The sequence below is a fragment of the Triticum dicoccoides genome, chromosome 2A, assembly GCF_002162155.2.
Source record: "Triticum dicoccoides isolate Atlit2015 ecotype Zavitan chromosome 2A, WEW_v2.0, whole genome shotgun sequence".
In the NCBI taxonomy this organism is placed as follows: Eukaryota; Viridiplantae; Streptophyta; class Magnoliopsida; order Poales; family Poaceae; genus Triticum; species Triticum dicoccoides.
In genome coordinates, this window is record NC_041382.1 from 627,123,707 (window position 1) to 627,137,508 (window position 13,802).

The 13,802-nt window shown below is 44.6% G+C and overlaps 1 pseudogene; it reads right to left on the reverse strand.

Moving 5' to 3' along the window:
* Positions 1–1,901: 1,901 nt before the first annotated feature.
* LOC119359928 lies at positions 1,902–2,040 on the reverse strand (annotated as a pseudogene).
* Positions 2,041–13,802: the final 11,762 nt, after the last annotated feature.

Sequence of the window (13,802 nt, forward strand, 5' to 3'; positions counted from 1 at the left end):
GGATTATTAGTAGAGTTAGTCAATTGATCATTGCTATTATTATCACCCCCATGATCAAGACCGGTCAAATGTGAAGGAAGAAGTAAAATTTCTTTGCGAAGGAGACCTCCAGCATTAGGATGAAGTTGTTCAAAAGGAAATATGGTTTCAACGAAAACAACATCACGAGAAATATAGACACGACCAATAGGAACATCAAGACATTTGACTCCTTTATGTTGTGGACTATACCCAAGAAAAACACATTGTTTGGAGCGAAACATAAGCTTACGATTGTTGTAGGGACGAAGATTGGGCCAACATGCACAGCCAAAAACTCGAAGAGATTTATAATCTGGTTTGATGTGAAGTAAGCGTTCAACTGGAGTTTCATTGTTGATAACACGACTAGGAAGCATGTTAATGAGATAGACTGCGGCGAGAAAAGCTTCGTCCCAAAACTTAAGAGGCATAGAGGCGCTAGCTAGGAGAGCTAATCCTACTTCAACAATGTGTCGATGTTTACGTTCAGCAGAACCATTCTGTTGATGAGCATGAGGACAAGAGACATGATGGGATATGCCTAATTGCTGAAAGCAAGAATTGTTGAGTTTTTCATATTCACCTCCCCAATCAGATTGGAAGGCAATGATTTTGCGATCAAACTTACGTTCAACAAGTGCTTGAAAATTTTGAAAAACTTGGAACACATCAGCTCGTTTCTTAAGAAGATAGATCCATGTGTATTTGCTATAGTCATCAATAAAACTAACATAATAAGTATGACGACCAACAGAAGTAGGAGCCGGACCCCACACATCAGAAAAGATAAGTTGCAATGGTTGAATAGAAATACTAGTCGGAATAGAGTATGGCAACTGATGAGATTTAGCTCTCTGACAAGAATCACAAATTGTTTCACTACTACGCTCGCCAACAAACGGGAGCTGATTATTTCTAAGCACTTGTTGAACTATAACAAAAGAAGGATGTCCTAAGCGTGCATGCCATCTCTCCGATGAAACTTTAAAGACACCATATGCTTGTTTATTGGAGCTTCTAAAGTGAGGAATCAATGGATAAAGCCCTCCCACGCATCTACCTCGATAGAGAATTCTCCTCGTGACCTGGTCCTTGATCAAAAAGAAAAGGGGATGAAACTCTAGAAAAACTTTATTGTCAATGGCAATGCGATGAACGGAGAGCAAATTTTGTGAAGTACTAGGGATATGCAGAATTTTTTGAGGTGTAAGTCTTTGTGTGGGGTTTTAATAACAGAATGACCAATATGACTAATCTGCATACCTGCTCCATTGGCGGTGTGAACTTGATCATGGCCATGGTATTTCTCATGCATAGTTACTTTTTCTAGCTCGCTGGTAGCTCGCTGGTAATGTGATCTGTAGCACCACTGTCGACATACCAATTGGTGTCAACTCCATATGAGTGCTCCACAGCAGCAACAACTCTTTTCTTTTGGTAGTTGTTGTCCTCAGCATAGCACCAATTGCAATCTTTGGTGATATGATTTGTTTTCTTGCATATTTGGCATGGACCGAACTCATCAAAATCATACCCACGAGTGTTGTTTTGTTGTCCTCCTCCTTGGCGGCCCCTGTTGTTGGAGTAGAAGGGACGGCCATTGCCGGAGCGGTTGTTGCCACCACCAGAATATCCACCGCCGCCACCTTGCTGATAATGGCCGCCGCCGCCGCCACCTTGCTGGTTATAACCACCACCACCTTGCTGGTAATGGCCACCTCCGCCTTGCTGGTAATTGCCACCGCCACCACCACCACGTGGGCCACCAGAGTTGCCCCGCTGTGAACTACGGTAGCCTTTGGATGAGCCATGGCCACGCTGGGCAGCGTTAGCTGAGGATTTGAAGTTGCCAGCAGCACCCTGGAACAATTCGACTCGCAGATCGAAGTTAGACATGAGGGCAAAGAGGTGATCTAGTGACAGCGGCTCGGTGCGGATGTCAAGGGCAGAAATCAGTGGCTGGTAGTCCATATATAGCCCGGAGAGGATATGTGAGATCAGATCTTCATCATCGAGGGGACTGCCGGCGGCCACTAGCTCATCAGCCAGCGATCTCATGTGGGCAAAATAGGTGGCCACGTTCTGTGTACCCTTCTGTGCATTGGTGAGGGCGACACGAAGATTGTTGATGCGAGAGCGCGACGTGGAGGAGAACATATTGGTGAGGTAGGTCCAGAGGGCGTGCACCGTGGGGATTGACACCACCTGGACGAGTACCTCCTTCGTCAGGTTGTTCAGAAGGTAGCCAAGCACGAGCTGGTCTTGCCTGACCCAGATCGCGTGCTCAGGGTTGGTGATGCTGCTGTCCTTGCCGTCCTTGTCCTTGACGATGACAGTCTTGGCCGGCTCCGCATCCGATCCATCAAGGAGGCCATAGAGGCCCGCACTACGCACCTGTGAAAGAATCTACGCACGCCACAAGATGAAGTTTTGGCGGGTGAGTTTCTCTGTAACCTGGGTGAACAGCGATGCTGTGGATGAAGAAGACGACGCCATGGATGCAGGGTTGCTCGGGTGGGCTTGGCGGAAGGTTGTTTCGATCGGGTGTGCTTGGCGGAAGGTTATTTCGATCGATAGCTAGATGTGTCGGAAGAGACCCGCTCTGATTACCATGTAAAGATTGCTGTAACGTCTTGACCTGTTTGGGTCGACGGTTCCATGTTATATATATTGGGACTAAACCCCACATATTGTATACAAAGTCTGATACAACTTGGAAGCCAAGAAGGAAAGAAAGAGTACAGGAGAGATACGGGTACAGGAGATATAAGACTAGGAGATAACAACCTATTGTACACGTTAATGTTGGAAATATGCCCTAGAGGCAATAATAAATTAGTTATTATTATATTTCCTTGTTCATGATAACCGTTTATTATCCATGCTAGAATTGTATTGATAGGAAACTCAGATACATGTGTGGATACATAGACAACACCATGTCCCTAGTAAGCCTCTAGTTGACTAGCTCGTTGATCAATAGATGGTTACGGTTTCCTGACCATGGACATTGGATGTCGTTGATAACGGGATCACATCATTGGGAGAATGATGTGATGGACAAGACCCAATCCTAAGCCTAGCACAAAGATCGTGTAGTTCGTATGCTAAAGCTTTTTCTAATGTCAAGTATCATTTCCTTAGACCATGAGATTGTGCAACTCCCGGATACCGTAGGAATACTTTGGGTGTGCCAAACGTCACAACATAACTGGCTGGCTATAAAGGCACACTACAGGTATCTCCGAAAGTGTCTGTTGGGTTGGCACGAATCGAGACTGGGATTTGTCACTCCGTGTAAACGGAGAGGTATCTCTGGGCCCACTCGGTAGGACATCATCATAATGTGCACAATGTGATCAAGGAGTTGATCACAGGATGATGTGTTACGGAACGAGTAAAGAGACTTGCCGGTAATGAGATTGAACAAGGTATCGGGATACCGACGATCGAATCTCGGGCAAGTACAATACCGCTAGACAAAGGGAATTGTATACGGGATTGATCGAATCCTCGACATCGTGGTTCATCTGATGAGATCATCATGGAACATGTGGGAACCAACATGGGTATCCAGATCCCGCTGTTGGTTATTGACCGAAGAACGTCTCGGTCATGTCTGCATGGTTCCCGAACCCGTAGGGTCTACACACTTAAGGTTCGATGACGCTAGGGTTATAAAGGAAGTTTGTATGTGGTTACCGAATGTTGTTCGGAGTCCCGGATGAGATCCCGGACGTCACGAGGAGTTCCGGAATGGTCCGGAGGTAAAGATTGATATATAGGAAGTATGGTTTTGGCCACCGGAAGTGTTCCAGGCATCACCGGTAGTGTACCGGGACCACCGGAGGGGTCCGGCGGTCCATCGGGAGGGGCCACGGGCCCCGGAGGCATACATGGGCCAATAGTAGGAAGGGACCAGCCCCTAGGTGGGCTGGGGTGCCTCCCACCAAGGCCCAAGGCGCCTCCTAGAGGGGAGGGGGGCAAACCCTAGGGCAGATGGGCCTTAAGGCCCACCCTAGGTGCGCCCCCCCTCTCTCCCCCTTGGCCGCAACCCTAGATGGGTTTGGGGGCAGCCGCCACCCCTAGGGAGGAAACCCTAGATGGGGGCACAGCCCCTCCCCTTCCCCTATATATACTTGAGGTATTGGGCGCTGCAAGACACACGATTTGATCTCTTCCTGGCGCAGCCCTACCTCTCTCCTCCTCGTCTCTTACGGTGCTTGGCGAAGCCCTGCTGGAGTACCACACTCCTCCACCACCACCACACCGTTGTTCTGCTGCTGGATGGAGTCTTACTCAACCTCTCCCTCTCTCCTTGCTGGATCAAGGCATGGGAGACGTCACCGGGCTGTACGTGTGTTGAACGCGGAGGTGCCGTCCGTTCGGCACTAGGATCTCCGGTGATTTGGATCACGACGAGTACGACTCCTTCAACCCCGTTCTCTTGAACACTTCCGCATAGCGATCTACAAGGGTATGTAGATGCACTCTCCTTCCCCTCGTTGCTGGTTTCTCCATAGACTGATCTTGGTGACACGTAGGAAATTTTTTGAATTTCTGCTACGTTCCCCAACAGTGGTATCAGAGCTAGGTCTATTGCGTAGATTCTATGCACGAGTAGAACACAAAGTAGTTGTGGGCATTGATTTTGTTCAATATGCTTACCGTTACTAGTCCAATCTTGTTTCGACGGCATCGTGGGATGAAGCGGCCCGGACCGACCTTACACGTACTCTTACGTGAGACTGGTTCCACCGACTGACATGCACTAGTTGCATAAGGTGGCTGGCGGGTGTCTGTCTCTCCCACTTTAGTCGGAACGAATTCGATGAAAAGGGTCCTTATGAAGGGTAAATAGCAATTGGCATATCACGTTGTGGTTTTTGCGTAGGTAAGAAACGTTCTTGCTAGAAACCCATAGCAGCCACGTAAAACTTGCAAACAACAATTAGAGGATGTCTAACTTGTTTTTGCAGGGTATGCTATGTGATGTGATATGGCCAAATAATGTGATGAATGATATGTGATGTATGAGATTGATCATGTTCTTGTAATAGGAATCACGACTTGCATGTCGATGAGTATGACAATCGGCAGGAGCCATAGGAGTTGTCTTAATTTATTTATGACCTGCGTGTCAACATAAACGTCATGTAATTACTTTACTTTATTGCTAACCGTTAGCTATAGTAGTAGAAGTAATAGTTGGCGAGACAGCTTCATGAAGACACGATGATGTAGATCATGATGATGGAGATCATGGTGTCATGCCGGTGACGATGATGATCAAGGAGCCCCGAAGATGGAGATCAAAAGGAGCAATATGATATTGGCCATATCATGTCACTATTTGATTGCATGTGATGTTTATCATGTTTATACATCTTATTTGCTTAGAACAATGGTAGTAAATAAGATGATCCCTCATTAAAATTTCAAGAAAGTGTTCCCCCTAACTGTGCACCGTTGCGAAAGTTCTTTGTTTCAAAGCACCACGTGATGATCGGGTGTGATAGATTCTTACGTTCACATACAACGGGTGTAAGACAGATTTACACACGCGAAACACTTAGGTTGACTTGACGAGCCTAGCATGTACAGACATGGCCTCGGAACACAAGAGACGGAAAGGTCGAGCATGAGTCGTATGGTAGATACGATCAACATGAAGATGTTCACCGATGATGACTAGTTCGTCTCACGTGATGATCGGACACGGCCTAGTTGACTCGGATCATGTAATCACTTAGATGACTAGAGGGATGTCTATCTGAGTGGGAGTTCATAAGATGAACTTAATTATCCTGAACATAGTCAAAAGGTCTTCGCAAATTATGTCGTAGCTCGCGCTTTAGTTCTACTGTTTAGATATGTTCCTAGAGAAAATTTAGTTGAAAGTTGATAGTAGAAATTATGCGGACTAGGTCCATAAACTGAGGATTGTCCTCATTGCTTCATAGAAGGCTTATGTCCTTAATGCACCGCTCAGTGTGCTAAACCTCGAACGTCGTCTGTGGATGTTGCGAACATCTGACATACACATTTTGATAACTATGTGATAGTTCAGTTAAACGGTTTAGAATTGAGGCACCGAAGACGTTTTGAAACGTCACGAAACATATGAGATGTTTTGAGGGCTGAAATTGGGATTTCAGGCTCGTGCCCACGTCAAGAGGTATAAGACCTCCGACGATTTTCTTAGCCTGCAAACTAAGGGAGAGAAGCTCAATTGTTGAGCTTGTGCTCAGATTGTCTGAGTACAACAATCATTTGAATCGAGTGGGAGTTGATCTTCCAGATGAGATAGTGATGTTTCTCCGAAGTCATTACCACCAAGCTGCTAGAGCTTCGTGATGAACTATAATATATCAGGGACATATATGATGATCCTTGAGTTATTTGCGATGTTTAACACCACAAAAGTAGAAATCAAGAAGGAGCATCAATTGTTGATGGTTGGTGAAACCACTAGTTTCAAGAAGGGCAAGGGCTAGAAGGTATACTTCATGAAACGGCAAATCAGCTGCTGCTCTAGTGAAGAAACCCAAGGTTGAACCCAAACCCGAGACTAAGTGCTTCTGTAATAAGGGGAACAACCACTGGAGCAGAATTACCCTAGATACTTGGTAGATGAGAAGGCTGTCGATAGAAGTATATTGGATATACATTATGTTGATGTGTACTTTACTAGTACTCCTAGTAGCACCAAGGTATTAGATACCGGTTCGATTGCTAAGTGTTAGTAACTCGAAATAAAAGCTACAGAATAAACGGAGACTAGCTAAAGGTGAGATGACAATATGTGTTGGAAGTATTTCCAAGGTTGATCAAATATCGTACGCTCCCTCTACCATCAAGATTGGTGTTTGAGTTGAGCATAGACATGATTGGATTATGTCTATCGCAATATGGTTATTCATTTAAGGAGAATAATGGTTACTCTGTTTATTTGAATAATACCTTCAATGGTCTTGCACCTAAAATGAATGGTTTATTGAATCTCGATCGTAGTGATACACATGTTCATGCCAAAAGATATAAGATAGTAATGATAGTACCACCTACTTGTGGCACTGCCACGTAAGTCATATCGGTATAAAACGCATGAAGAAGCTCCATGTTGATGGATCTTTGGGCTCACTCGTTTTGAAAAGTTTGAGACATGCGAACCATGTCTATTGGTATATATGCATGAAGAAACTCCATGCAAATGGACCATTTGGACTCACTTGATTTTGAATCACTTGAGACATGCAAATCATACCACATGGGCAAGATGACTGAAAGCCTTGTTTTCAGTAAAATGGAACTAGAAAGCAACTTGTTGGAAGTAATACATTTTGATGTGTGCAGTCCAATGAGTGCTGAGGCATGTAGTGGATATCGTTATGTTCTTACTTCACAGATGATTTGAGTAGATGTTGAGTATATATACTTGATGAATCATGAGTCTGAATTATTGAAAGGTTCAAGTAATTTCAGGGTGAAGTTGAAAGATCGTCGTGACAAGAGGATAAAAGATCTATGATATGATCATAGAGATGAATATCTGAATTACGAGTTTGGCACAGAATTAAGACATTATGGAAATTGTTTCACAACTAATACAGCCTGGAACACCATAGTGTGATGGTGCGTCCGAACATCATAACTGCACCCTATTGGATATGATGCATACCATGATGTCTCTTATCGAATTACCACGATAGTTTATGGGTTAGGCATTAGAGACAACCACATTCACTTTAAATAGGGCACCACATAATTCCGATGAGATGACACTGTATGAACTATGGTTTAAAGAAACCTAAGCTGTCATTTCTTAAAAGTTTGGGGCTGCGACGCTTATGTGAAAAAGTTTCAGGCTGATAAGCTCGAACCCAAAGCGGATAAATGCATCTTCATAGGACACCCAAAACAGTTGGGTATACCTCCTGTCTTAGATCCGAAAGCAATAAGGGATTGTTTCTAGAATCGGGTCCTTTCTCGAGGAAAAGTTTCTCTCAAAAGAATTGAGTGGGAGGATGGTGGAGACTTGATGAGGTTATTGAACTGTCTCTTCAACTAGTGTGTGGCAGGGCACAGGAAGTTGTTCCTGTGGCACCTACATCAATTGAAGTAGAAGCTTATGATAGTGATCATGAAACTTCAGATCAAGTCACTACCAAACCTCGTGGGATGACAAGGATGCGTACTACTCCAGAGTGGTACGTGATCCTGTCTTGGAAGTCATGTTTCTAGACAACAATGAACCTACGAGCCATGGAGAAGCGATGGTGGGCCCGGATTCCGATAAATGGCTCGAGGCCATAAAATCCGAGATAGGATCCATGTATGAAAACAAAGTGTAGACTTTGGAAGAACTACTTGATGGTCGTAAGGCTGTTAGGTACATATGGATTTTAAAAGGAAGACGAACAATGATGGTAAGTATCACCATTAAAAAAGCTCGACTTGTCGTTAAGATGTTTTCCGACAAGTTCAAGGAGTTGACTACGATGAGACTTTCTCACTCGTAGCGATGCTAAGAGTCTGTTGGAATTATATTAGCGATTACTGCATTATTTATGAAATCTTGCAGATAGGATGTCAAAACATTGTTTCCTCGACGATTTTCTTGAGGAGAGGTTGTATGTGATACAACCAGAAAGTTTTGTCAATCCTGAAAGATGCTAATAAGTATGCAAAGCTCCAGCAATCCTTCTAAGGACTGGAGTAAGCATCTCGGAGTTGGAATGTATGCTTTGATGAGATGATCAAAGATTTTGGGTGTATACAAAGTTTATGAGAAACTTGTATTTCCAAAGAAGTGAGTGGGAGCACTATAGAATTTCTGATGAGTATTTGTTGTTGACACATTGTGGATCAGAAATGACGTAGAATTTCTGGAAAGCATATAGGGTTATTTGGAAAGCGTTTTTCAATGGAAAGCCTGGATTAAGCTACTTGAACATTGAGCATCAAGATCTATAAGGATAGATCAAAACACTTAATGGTACTTTCAAATGAGCACATGCCTTGACATGATCTTGAAGGTGTTCAAGATGGATCAGTCAAAGAAGGAGTTCTTGCCTGAGTTGTAAGGTATGAAGTTAAGACTTAAAGCTCGACCACGGCAGAAGAAAGAGAAAGGAAGAATGTCGTCCCCTATGCTTTTGTCATAGGCTCTATACGGTATGCCATGCTGAGTACCGCACCTGATGTGTGCCTTGCCACATGTCTGGCAAGAGGGTACAAAGGTGATCCAGGAGTGTATCACTAGATAGCGGTCAAAAATTGTCCTTGGAGTAATAAGGACATGTTTCTCGATTATGGAGGTGATAAAGAGTTCGGCGTAAAGGGTTACATCGATGCAAGCTTTAACACCTATCCTAATGACTCTGAGTAGCAAACCGGATACGTATAGTGGAGAAACCATTTGGAATAGCTCCAAGTGGAGCGTGGAAGCAACATTTATAATATGACCTAGAGATTTGCGAAGTACATACGGATCTGAATGTTGCAGACCCGTTGACTAAAACCTCTCTCACAAGCAAAACATGATCAAACCCAGAACTCATTGAGTCTTAATCACATGATGATGTGAACTAATTTAGTGACACTAGTAAACTCTTTGGATGTTGGTCACATGGCGATGTGACCTGTGAGTGTTAATCACATGACGATGTGAACTAGATTATTGACTCTAGTGCAAGTGGAAGACTGTTGGAAATATGCCCTAGAGGCAATAATAAATTAGTTATTATTATATTTCCTTGTTCATGATAACCGTTTATTATCCATGCTAGAATTGTATTGATAGGAAACTCAGATAAATGTGTGGATACATAGACAACACCATGTCCCTAGTAAGCCTCTAGTTGACTAGCTCATTGATCAATAGATGGTTACGGTTTCTTGACCATGGACATTGGATGTCGTTGATAACGGGATCACATCATTGGGAGAATGATGTGATGGACAAGACCCAATCCTAAGCCTAGCACAAAGATCGTGTAGTTCGTATGCTAAAGCTTTTTCTAATGTCAAGTATCATTTCCTTAGACCATGAGATTGTGCAACTCCCGGATACCGTAGGAATACTTTGGGTGTGCCAAACGTCACAACGTAACTGGGTGGCTATAAAGGTACACTACAGGTATCTCCGAAAGTGTCTGTTGGGTTGGCACGAATCGAGACTGGGATTTGTCACTCCGTGTAAACGGAGAGGTATCTCTGGGCCCACTCGGTAGGACATCATCATAATGTGCACAATGTGATCAAGGAGTTGATCACGGGATGATGTGTTACGGAACGAGTAAAGGGACTTGCCGGTAACGAGATTGAACAAGGTATCGGGATACCGACGATCGAATCTCGGGCAAGTACAATACCGCTAGACAAAGGGAATTGTATACGGGATTGATCGAATCCTCGACATCGTGGTTCATCCGATGAGATCATCGTGGAACATGTGGGAACCAACATGGGTATCCAGATCCCACTGTTGGTTATTGACCGGAGAATGTCTCGGTCATGTCTGCATGGTTCCCGAACCCGTAGGGTCTACACACTTAAGGTTCGATGACGCTAGGGTTATAAAGGAAGTTTGTATGTGGTTACTGAATGTTGTTCGGAGTCCCGGATGAGATCTCGGACATCACGAGGAGTTCCGGAATGGTCCGGAGGTAAAGATTGATATATAGGAAGTATGGTTTTGGCCACCGGAAGTGTTCCGGGCATCACCGATAGTGTACCGGGACCACCGGAGGGGTCCGGGGGTCCACCGGGAGGGGCCACGGGCCCCGGAGGCATACATGGGCCAATAGTGGGAAGGGACCAGCCCCTAGGTGGGCTGGGGCGCCTCCCACCAAGGCCCAAGGTGCCTCCTAGAGGGGAGGGGGGCAAACCCTAGGGCAGATGGGCCTTAAGGCCCACCCTAGGTGCACCCCCCCTCTCTCCCCCTTGGCCGCAACCCTAGATGGGTTTGGGGGCAGCCGCCACCCCTAGGGAGGCAACCCTAGATGGGGGCACAACCCCTCCCCTCCCCCTATATATACTTGAGGTATTGGGGGCTGCAAGACACACGATTTGATCTCTCCCTGGCGCAACCCTACCTCTCTCCTCCTCGTCTCTTGCGGTGCTTGGCGAAGCCCTGCTGGAGTACCACACTCCTCCACCACCACCACACCGTTGTGCTGCTGCTGGATGGAGTCTTCCTCAACCTCTCCCTCTCTCCTTGCTGGATCAAGGCATGGGAGACGCCACCAGGCTGTACGTGTGTTGAACGCGGAGGTGCCGTCCGTTCGGCACTAGGATCTCCGGTGATTTGGATCACGACGAGTACGACTCCTTCAACCCCGTTCTCTTGAACGCTTTCGCATAGCGATCTACAAGGGTATGTAGATGCACTCTCCTTCCCCTCGTTGCTGGTTTCTCCATAGATAGATCTTGGTGACACGTAGGAAATTTTTTGAATTTCTGCTACGTTCCCCAACAGTTAAACATCCTGAGAGATATCCTTTAACACAGGGGGCATCAAAATCAAATGACAGGATAAGCATATATTAAAAATATAGAGAGATCCACCGCTACGTCTACATCAAACGCTACATCCGCAACAAAAAAGCCCAGAAATGACCAATAGACAAGAATACTAATCCGTCGGCTCTAGAAATCAGAAGAAAAAAATGCAGGGGATGATATTGGGGATAGGGGATAATTACAACCAAGAACCTGAGGGAGGGGCGAGGGGAGGTCCAAATCGCCATGGCTGAAAAAATGAATGAAGCACAATTATTTTCATCTGGCTGAAAATTAGCAATTCCGAATATCAATTGCAAACTAGCGATGCATCACAAAACAGTCACGATTTCTCTGCTATAAAACATACAATATCAAGCTACACATTGTAATTTCACTATAAATACAGTAATACACTCATAATTATAGTGTAATTACACTGAATTTACACTGTAAATCAGCTATCAATTACACTGTAAATCCATTGACAAATACACTATAAATCCAAATGCAATTCCACCATAAAAATCCAAGTAAATTACACTGTAATTCCACTATTAAATACAGTGCAAATCCATGGCAATTACACTGTAAATTAGCTATCAAATTACACTGTAAATCCACTGACAAATACACTGTAATTCCACTAATAAATACAGTGCAACTCCACTGACAAAAATACACTGTAATTATACATGACACATACACTGTTATTCCACTAGCAAATACAGTGCAAATCCACTGACAAAATACACTATAATTACACTGTAAAATAACCAGGGATTACACTACAAATTGCTTTGGATTTACCTACAATCTACTACCTATCCAGTAGAAAATTACACTGGAAATCCACTATGAATTATAGTGAAAAATCAATAAAAATTCAGTATGAGTTACACTGTAAATCACTCTAAAAACTATGGTATTGCACTGCAAATCACTGTAAATCCAAATAGGAATTGCAGAGTAAACTACATACCCACTAAGGATACCAGTGAAGAAAAACGGTCTAGGGATTTGTTGACGCTCAAAAGTGGCACAATCGTAAAAGTTGCTTTAATCTATGTCAAGATTAATTCAAACTTATGATTGGAAGTCACCATGATATGTCTTTCTTTGAGAAGATCAATATGGATATGAAAGTGGTCTAAAACGGAGTCCGGATGCAAAAGTTATGACAAGTTCAGAGATGCTCATGGTGACACCAGATTAAAAAATGACTTTAAACTCAATTAAGATGACTCCAAATGGAAAAAGTTTCAACATGAAAGTTGTGCGTCTCGTCGAAACGGGTGATTTTGATATAAAAATCATCTTAATCCGAGGTCGTATGCAAAAGTTACAGCCAGTACAAGGCGTTGCTGCACTGAATGGCCGGACACTCCGGGGACAACCATCCGGGTTTTGATTTTCTCTCTGGATGACCGGACACTCCGGGTATGTTAGTCCGGGTTTTGAATTTGGCTGCTGCAGACTTTGGAAAACAGCCGAAAACCCCCTCAAGATGGCCTCAGATCAAAAAACGTTCAACATGAAAGTTGTTCGTCTCGTCGAAACGGTCAAGATTGCTTTTGGGCTCGTTTCCAGCCGAGATCGTTTACTCCCCCGAACATGGCCCACAACGTGCAGCCAGATTTTAGCGAACAGTTTTGGAAAGTTCGGACCAAACAAATCCGAATTGGACTAGGGTTTTGGACGTGATTGAAGCCTTTTGCTTGCACGGAAAGTCCAGCCGCCTCTTATATACTCAAGGGGTGATGGCCGATTAAACAACACACAATCGATCAAATCATCTACCACTTTTTACCTTTACCTTTATCTCTCTCCCTTGTTTTTCTTCTTCTCGTTCTTCGCTCATTCTTCGTTTGCAGGGCGGCGAACCTCGAGGCCCTAGGGGCGATCAGGTCGACCTAGGGCAGCGCATAGCCGCCGCGCGCCCTGACGGGGTCCCTTCCGGGCGTGTGGGGTTTCGGGTCTACAAAAGCACCCGCCGGATTGTCTTGCGTACCGCGCTTCCGGCGGGTCTCCTTTGACGTGAGCTGCGGTGCATCACCCTCGGCGTTGGAGGTACACGGTGACGTGTTCGTGTGCGAACACACTTTTTGGCGACTCCGCTGGGGATCGAAGCTTTGAACGGTCTCCAGCCCGTTCTTGCTACGAAGAGATCGTCATCTAGGGTTTGCAATCTACAAAGGTAATATGAATACCCAATTCCCTACTGTAGATGCAAATAATTCATATGGTGTTACTAGATCGTTCAATGAGTATACTCT